This window comes from Passer domesticus, chromosome 9 (genome assembly GCF_036417665.1).
Source record: "Passer domesticus isolate bPasDom1 chromosome 9, bPasDom1.hap1, whole genome shotgun sequence".
Lineage (NCBI taxonomy): Eukaryota > Metazoa > Chordata > Aves > Passeriformes > Passeridae > Passer > Passer domesticus.
Genome location: NC_087482.1, coordinates 7,944,543 through 7,952,774, shown reverse-complemented (window position 1 = coordinate 7,952,774; position 8,232 = coordinate 7,944,543). Strand labels below are relative to the sequence as shown.

Here is an 8,232-nt window from a genome sequence, read left to right as displayed (position 1 = left end):
CAGACTGGGAGGCTGGGAAGGATTCTCCATTAGCCTGGCGCTCTGAAGTTGTGAAGCCCTCCGAGCATTCTTCAGGTATGTTCTCACTGTCCCACCAAGGCGTAATGTTTGACTGACTGGTCAGGACCACATGACAGAAGCTTCTGTGGCTGTTGTGTTACAGATATATCTGGAGCAACGACTGCACCAACTCCTACCTTGGATGCTGCACAAAAGCCCAGCTCCCATGGCAGGGGTGAGTAGTGTGTCCCTGCTGACCCCTCAGGCTGAGCCCTGCTTTTGTGGGGTCCATTGCTGGGAAATGGAACTACTTTCTCTTAAGGTCCTCTGACAGGAGAGACCAAAGACATGGCAGGCAAGAAATTCCAGGACCCATTAGAAATCATGTGGCAAATGCTGAAGGAACGTCTGCAGAGAAGACAAGGTGGGTGCATTTCCCTCATGCTGCCCCTGGGACTCAGCAGCCAGGGGCTTTGGCTGCACATCTGGACACGCCGTGCCCGGCACAGCAGGAAGGGATCCATGGCAGCCTCGCTGCCCCGCTGCTGCTTTCACGCCCTGCAGGGCTGTTTCCCAGCCTGGCCTGGCTGCAATTCCTCCCCAGCCTCTGCAGGATGGAATTTGGCATTAGCTGATAGGGTGCCCCAAGTGTACTGTGAGCCTGAGATCCCCTGCCATTTCCCAGTCTCTAAGAAGATCAGGCAGTGCAGCTGTTTGCACAAGGGAGTGCACTGGCCCAGCCCCAATTACCTGGGCTTTTTCCTGATCTTTACCTATGACTTAGACAAGCATTGCCTCCTGAAGGTGCCACCTCGCAGTGGGGAATATTTCCATTTGATCCAGTTGTCCCTTTTTTCCTTTTTAAAGTGATGGACCAAAAGGCTGTTCAGGAGGAGGAGCACTCAGGGAGAAGCAGTGGCTCATTGGCAGCCCTAGCTGCAGGAAGGAAGGCGATGGCAGACACGGGCACAGGCACAGCAGGTAATTGCTGTGCCGGGCTCAGCCCTGGCCGGGGCTGTGTGGCAGCAGCTCTTCCCCCAGGGCCTGCCCTTGCTCAGCCCGGCAGCAGCCAAAGCTGGAGGCGCCTCGGCATCCAGGCCTCTGGAGCTGGTTCAGAGCCCCGGGGAAACGGGACTGGTGCAGCAACGTCCCTGGCGCTGCAGCTGCTGCAGAGCTGGCCCTGAGTGCCCAGAGGCCCAAGGCACAGGAGCAGCCCCGAGCGGGAGCCCTGCCGCCAGCCCAGGGCCAGAGCCAGCCCTGGCTCCCGACTGGGCAGGGGCTGCGCTGGGTCCTGACAGGGCCAGAGCCTGTCCCCTGGGGCTGGGGGAGCTGTCACGGGGCAGGGAGGGCCAGGGCTGGCAGTGGCTGCTCAGGGATGGCTTTGGCCTGTCTCCCTTGCAGCAGCCACTGCCCAAGCAGCTGCGCTGCCCCCGGGCTCTCCTCCCGGCCTGCTGGGCTTTGTTGGCTGGCACAGCCTGTGCCAAGGGCCGGCAAGGTGCCTGCAGGCCCCAGCTCTGGGGGAAACAGAGGACGTCCTGCCCGTATCCACCGTGCTGCCAGCTCAGCAGTGCAGCACAGCACGGGCTCACACTCCCCATTGCTCGCACAGATGCAGCCGGCACCACAAGTCCAGTTCCGAATGCCCAGGATGGCCTCGGAAGGGGTTTCTGTCAGGGAACAGGCTGCTGGCTAGGGTTACTGGCAGGCATCCTTTGTTTGGAGCTCGTCTTCATGTTGTGCTGCTTTGGATTCGGGTATTCCTGGAACAAAAAACAGTGAGTGTTTTGTTGCTCTCCCCCTCAAACAGCTTCTTTTGAAAGTCTAACGTGGACAGGGAACATTCCCTTTGAGGCTGCAGTGGAGTTGTGGCCAGTCCATGATTGTCCAAATAACTCTGCTGAGGGTTCTGCTGCTGCCCAGTGCTTCCACTGGCCTCTCAATTGCTGGGCCTTGTCCTGGGGGCCCGCTGGGGCTGCAGCCAGAGCTGGCTCCCACTGAGGCTGCCTGGCCAAGAGCAGCCCCAGGGGCACGGGGCAGAGGCAGAGGGAAGTGGGGAGGAGAAAGAGCAGTCCCGAGGTTGCCCTTGAAAGGCAGAGGCGCTCTGGGGCCCGCTCCTGGCCAGGGACCCTGCCCAGAGCCGTGCCCTGCTGGCCGGGGCCTTGAGGGGCAGCTGTCCAGCTGGGCCCAGCTGTGCCAGCAGCTCCAGCCGTGCTGGGGAGCCTTGCCAGCTCTGGGCCCTGCTGTGCACGAGGGTCCCTGTGTGCCACTGGCAGCTGGGGCCTCAGCCACCTCCTCTCTGCACAGGAACACCTCGGGACAGAAGTTGGAAGACGGTGTCTGCACCTCACAGCCAGACAGCATGTGCAGCTCCTCCAGCAGCAGTAAGGGCCTGGACAGCCCTCTCAAGTCTTCTGTGAAGAGGACCCCAGAACAACCGTCTACGACGAAGCCTCCTCTTACACTGTAGATCCCACTGCCACCTGCTCTCCCCATGGGCCTCCCCAAGCTGCCTTCATCCCTTTTTTTATCTTTGTCTGTCCCATCCCAGCCAACTCGAGTACCTCTAGGGACCCCAGGACCAGCCCAGCACCCTCCAGCCCTTCCTGAGACCAACACATCCCTCCCTCTGCCCCTGAGCCCCCTGGCCTTTCCCTCTAGGAATCACTGAAGGTGACACCCCCCCCACCCCACCCCCCCAACCCCCCGCTTGCAGGGTAGGCAATGACCTATTCTTCTGTTTAAATAAAGAGAAGGATCTTTGTTCTGGTTGGAAAGCAAAACCAGTGAGAGACTCCAAGTCAGAAATACAATTTATTAGAAAAAGGGAAAAAAATCAAAACACATGCAATAATACAAAAGAAAAACCACTGACAGGCTCAGAATACAGCCTGCTGACACCCTGCTAGTTAGGGTGGTGGTAGCAGTCCAGATGAAATGGACTTGTGGAAGTGGTGATCCTGTAGAAACAATCTGGTAGCTCTCATCCTCTGGAAAAGCAGTGGGTAAGGGCGGCGGTTCCTCTGGGAATCCAGTGGAAAGACTGCTTGTTGTGTCCCAAAACCCAGATTATATCCAGCTGGGGATGCTTAGCTCCTCCCCCAAGGGCAGAGCATCTCACAGTGGGCTGATATCATTCTGCCTCATGCTGTGGGTCCTTGATTAGCCATGAAACAGAAATGGCTCTGGGAGGGAGTTATCTCTGAGTCATGTGGCAAGACATTGATGGGCCCATTAACAGGAGATAAGGAAGAAACAATGCCCCTCCTGGTTTCAGCAGTTCTTGAGGATGGGATTAGAATACATCTTTACACTGCAACCCAGGACAAGTGGTCACTCCAGTGTCCAGGTGGCAGCAGCAGCAAAGCCCACCCAGCACCAGCACTGACTGAGCTCCATGCCCAGGAGGAGCCGTGGATGCCCACAGTGTGGGCAGGCAGAAGCCAGTCAGGGGCTGCTGTTGAAATGGAGGTTTTGGGGGGTTCAATTAAGTTAGCAATATGGACTAAGCATTTAAATTTTAAATTGTAGAATTATGTGTTGAATTTTAACCTTTTACTTAAGAAACCTCTGCCAAGGTACAAAGGGCATAGGAAAATGCAAATTTCTGAAGCTTCTTGCTATGAAGGACAATACCAGTGTCATAAATAGGGCAGGAGATCTTTCTCCTTTTTAATGCCTTTATTAAAAACATTCAGCTCAGGTTGGGGAGAAAGGACAGGTCGCCCGCACCCCCGCTGCTCCCAGGAGTGGCACGGAGGAGGAGGATGATGCAGCTGTGCCCGCTGGTATGCAGGCAGAGCTGGGGCTTCCATCCTCGAGGGAGTAGTGGGAATTCTGCTTCTTTGGTCTAACATTCCAGGTCCTCTTTCTAGGTGACATCCTTTCAGGTTAGGGTGAGGAGTAAAAAGGACCTTAGCACATACTGGATTAAGTTCCTCACCTTTAGACCTTACTTAGGTTTCTTAATTTTATGTCGGCTCAATGTTTTTAGGGGTTTTTTCCTGGAAAATTGCAAAATTTGGTGAAATGCATTCTCATCTGCATACTAGCTCTGATGTCACCACCCCCACCCTGCTACCTGCAGGCTCTGGGGAATCAGCAGGGGGACAATTGCGCTTGATTTCTAACCATTAACAGGTAATTGAAGAAAAACTATTAACAAGAGGTGATTGCTACATGAAGCTAGCAACAACAAATAGTCAACATTTCAACTCACAACAACTGGCCCAACCTGTTTAACTTTGCAGCCTTAAAAAAAATGGGTAATCTGTTGGGGCGAACACCCCAGGTGTGGAGACACGAGGCTTGACTCCATTTCAGAAGGCTGATTTATTATATATTCTATTAAAATAGTACGTTAAAACTATACTAAAAGAACAGAGAGGAAAAAATGACCAGAAGGCTACAAAGAAGAAGAATAGAATGGAATGCATAACAAAAATCTTGTGACTGCTCACAGGCTCAACACAGTTGGCTGTGATTGGTCATCAAGTGAAAACAATCCACATGGACCAATGGAAGATGCACCTGTTGCATTCCACAGCAGCAGATCGTTATTGTTTACATTTCTTTCCTGAGGCCCTCAGCTCCTCAGGAGGGGAAAAATCCTAGGAAAGGATTTTTAATAAAATATCATAGCTACAGATCACTTTTTTACTCATAACACCAGGAGAAGACCAGGGAATGCAGGAAGCCTAGACTAAGGAGCTCCTCTGTCTCCAAGCTGATCCAACCAACAGACGTACTCAGATAAGCACCAGGGGACCACAGTGCACGCACAATAGAGAAAAGTTCAAAAGTTCAGTCATGAGGAAGACCACAGCCTTCGGCCTCAGAGACCACCAAAGACCCCAGTGTGACCACCACAGGAAACAACGCGTGCCTGATGGAGAAGGAAGACTCGCTCACAATATGATGATCGACAAGTCTCGTCTTTATTCCCGAATCACCGATTATTATACACCCTTTAATTAGCTCATGCATAGTGCAAAATCCCAGCTCACCATTGGCTAACTAGCTATCAGCTATCTACGTGCTGTTTTTGGTATAACTATCACCACTTTCCCAGGCTATCCCGCTCCACCACCTGTGTCTGTGCATTACTTCATCCGTGGGCCAAGGACACAGTTTAATCGGGATAGCAACTCCCCTCATTCTCTATCTCGGTGAAATTAATCTCACTGTGAGCTTTAGCTCGGAGCCAGCTTGTTACAAAGCTCTCAACATTTCCCCCGTTTTCTTTTTGAGCCGGAAGTGTTGTTTTCCAAGCCCTTTCCATCATCTGACTCACCATTCTTTGTATGCAATTAAGCAAGCATGGTAATACAAGCATTAGCAATACTATCACACAATATCTGTATAGCATATTGATACAGAATGATCTGATAAATTCATAGAACACATACTCTCAAATTCTTCACAACCATGGCCTTGAGCTAATAATAAGAAATCGATTGCTGCTCTATTCTGCAATACTGCATGATTTACACTTTGTACATCTTGAGACAGCATGTCCACTACCTGGGAGGTGGCGTTCAGTTCGTCTTTGGCCCAGCAGCCTAATTGCTTGGCCAAATTCATGGCCTTATTAGCTGCCCCTCCAGGTAAAAGTGTAGCTACTACTACCTGTTTCAGCTTGCTCCAGAATGTGGGTTGCCCTATTTGGCAGTCCCTCTGGAGCGAAGAGAACAGGACTTAAGTTGCTTGATGCAGTCGTCTAGTGCCTCCTCAACCCCACAGTCTTTTTTAATCGGTCCTACAGTGGATGTCTGTGTGAGGGGCACAAGCTTTCGACAGCGCGAAGCTATTATGTGAGTACGCACTTGCTTTTCTACTCGCTCACACAAGGTCTTAAGTTGCCAAGTAACATATGCCAAAATAATTTGCTCCGGGGCTTCATACAAGTCTAACGATCCTCTCAAATCAAGCCCTGTAAAATCCCTTAGTGCTCGCTGCCACGAGTTCTGCAAGTTCCAGGAGAATCGGCAGCTTGGGCACCAGTTCTGCCGAACGGTCGATTGCTCCAACCAAAACACCTTATTACAGCCTCCACAGTCTAGCACGATCCATGCAGCGCATTTATTGTCCCCACAGTCCAAGCATGGCTGTGATTGAGGGGCTTTTACTTCTACTGTAAGGTCCTGACACCACTCGATCCAATCGTCAGGAAGATGAACACAGGCACATCGCGCGTCGTTAGAGTAGGGCTGGAGGCGTTGCAAATAGGGCCGCAATATCAGCGTCAGTTGGTTGTGCACCTTCTCTTTGTCCTCCGGTGACAAGGCCGCAATGGTCCTGAACATCAGCTCGAGTCCACTTCGCGGGGATCCACAAGGGTCCTGTTGGAGAGGAAACACAAAGATATCCCCTCCCCCAGTATAGTACCCTGGCAGCTACTCCTGCTACATAAAGGGAGTCAGTCACAATATTCAAAGGACCTTTTAAATTCATCATTGCCTATACTACAGCTAAAAGTTCCAATGTCTGTAGACTGTCCCTGGCATCTGCATCTAACAAATGTTGTCACCACTGTCTTTGCTGTTTCCATGTCACGGCTGCTCTCCTGGACTTTTTACCAGCGTCCGTAAAGGCCGTGATAGCCCCCCTTAATGGTGACAGACTCCAAATGGGCTTTGTTATCCAGTCCCATTCTGTCATCCACTGGAGGGGACTAGGATGCATTTTCCCAGTCTCCACGACAGCTCCAGCTCCTAAAAGGGCTTCCTGGAGCTCCCCAGAGTTCACCAAATACCAGTCAAGCGTGTCCTTTTTAATGGGCAATCGTATTGTGGAAGGCTCTGCTCCTGTAACTTGGATTGCCCTAAAACGTCCTTTCTTTATGAGGGATGCAATCATTTCAATTTTCAGTCTCACAGTTTTCTGTTGCTGTAGTGGTGGAGAGAGCCACTCCAATACCCTGAGCTCCCCCGTTTTCTTTTCAAGCTGAGACAGGGCACCTGTTAAAACAGAAACAAATCCCACATCCCTGCAGGACTGAAGAATCTTCTCAAAATCTTGGAGGTGAAAAATGGGTCCTGGTTTCATTTTGCAATGTTACATAAAGAAATGTTAAAATAAAAGTAATTAGGAATTAATTTAGATAATACACACAATCAACAACACATACAAAATAAAAAAATTACTAAACACTGTAACACTGAACTCTTATCCCAGAGTCTGCGACAGCTGACAAACCTTAAAATGACAGAGAATTGGAGAAACCATGTCCGGATTCATGTTTCTCCAAATCACCTCTGAAAATGGCTCAGCTGTCATAGATGGTCAAATTGCCAAGTCAAAAGGACTTGAATACTTTTTGATGCAGAAAACATCTGGGTTGATTGTCAGTCACTCCATCCAAATAGAGCTAGAGCTTGGCCAGAGCCCAAACTCTAATTGGTGAGTGTCACTTAACACATTTTTTAAACAGGGCTTTTAAAAACAACTGTTATAAACAAGAAACCTTAGGGTTACAAACCAATCAAACCAGCAAATAATTGAATCCTTCTGAAGTTTCTGTCAAGACAGAGATTTTCCAAACACAGCAAACTTCTTGAATTCTCTGCTGGAGTATTTCTGTAATAATAATTAAAAGAACTACAAAACTGGCAATTTGGATAAAAACCCTCAGAAACATCAAAATAGTTAGGAAATAAAAAGACAGGATCCTGAAGAGACACGTGTCTTGTAGGTGATCACACAAAAAAATAGAAAAACACATGAAAGCTGGCTGTAAATACTGCAACAATATCTTAATAATAATTCTTATCACAAAAATCTGAAAACTCCTTAACAAGAAGTGCTTGAAGGGGTTAAGACAACCTTCCCAAAGTATTCATCTAGTATTAACAACAGTCACTATCTATCAGCATTACTTACAAAAACTAAAAATAACAAAGATTATAAACTTAATATCAATAATTCTTAAAACTTTGAATCTTGGATAGATATTTTAAAACAAAACTGAAAAAGATGACAGATAATCTTAAACACAAATAATTTCACTTAAATTAAGGATAGTCAAAATAATTAGCACATTTACATCCATTTATCTAATGCCATCTCTTAATGAATAGAAGAAAGCAAAGACTATAAAGCCCATAGTATACAGAAATATTACAGTTTAAATCTTCTCATATGTAGTCCAAACAGAAACTAGGAAGTTTACTTAGACTCTGCCCCCCTAAAAGGTTGTTCTTGCCTCAGGCAAGGAAAAGGAAATGAAGTCATCAA

At 48.9% G+C, this 8,232-nt stretch overlaps 2 long non-coding RNA genes across 2 annotated transcripts; both read left to right on the top strand.

Annotated features, from left to right (window-relative positions):
- LOC135307109 (uncharacterized) lies at nucleotides 1-424 on the top strand. The gene is made up of 3 exons (XR_010367841.1): nucleotides 1-75; nucleotides 164-235; nucleotides 323-424. It is a non-coding gene; the product is annotated as an uncharacterized LOC135307109 (long non-coding RNA).
- A 471-nt stretch (nucleotides 425-895) lies between these two features.
- LOC135307106 (uncharacterized) lies at nucleotides 896-2,629 on the top strand. Its single transcript, XR_010367838.1, has 3 exons — nucleotides 896-981; nucleotides 1,610-1,775; nucleotides 2,305-2,629. It is a non-coding gene; the product is annotated as an uncharacterized LOC135307106 (long non-coding RNA).
- The last annotated feature ends 5,603 nt before the right edge of the window (nucleotides 2,630-8,232 follow it).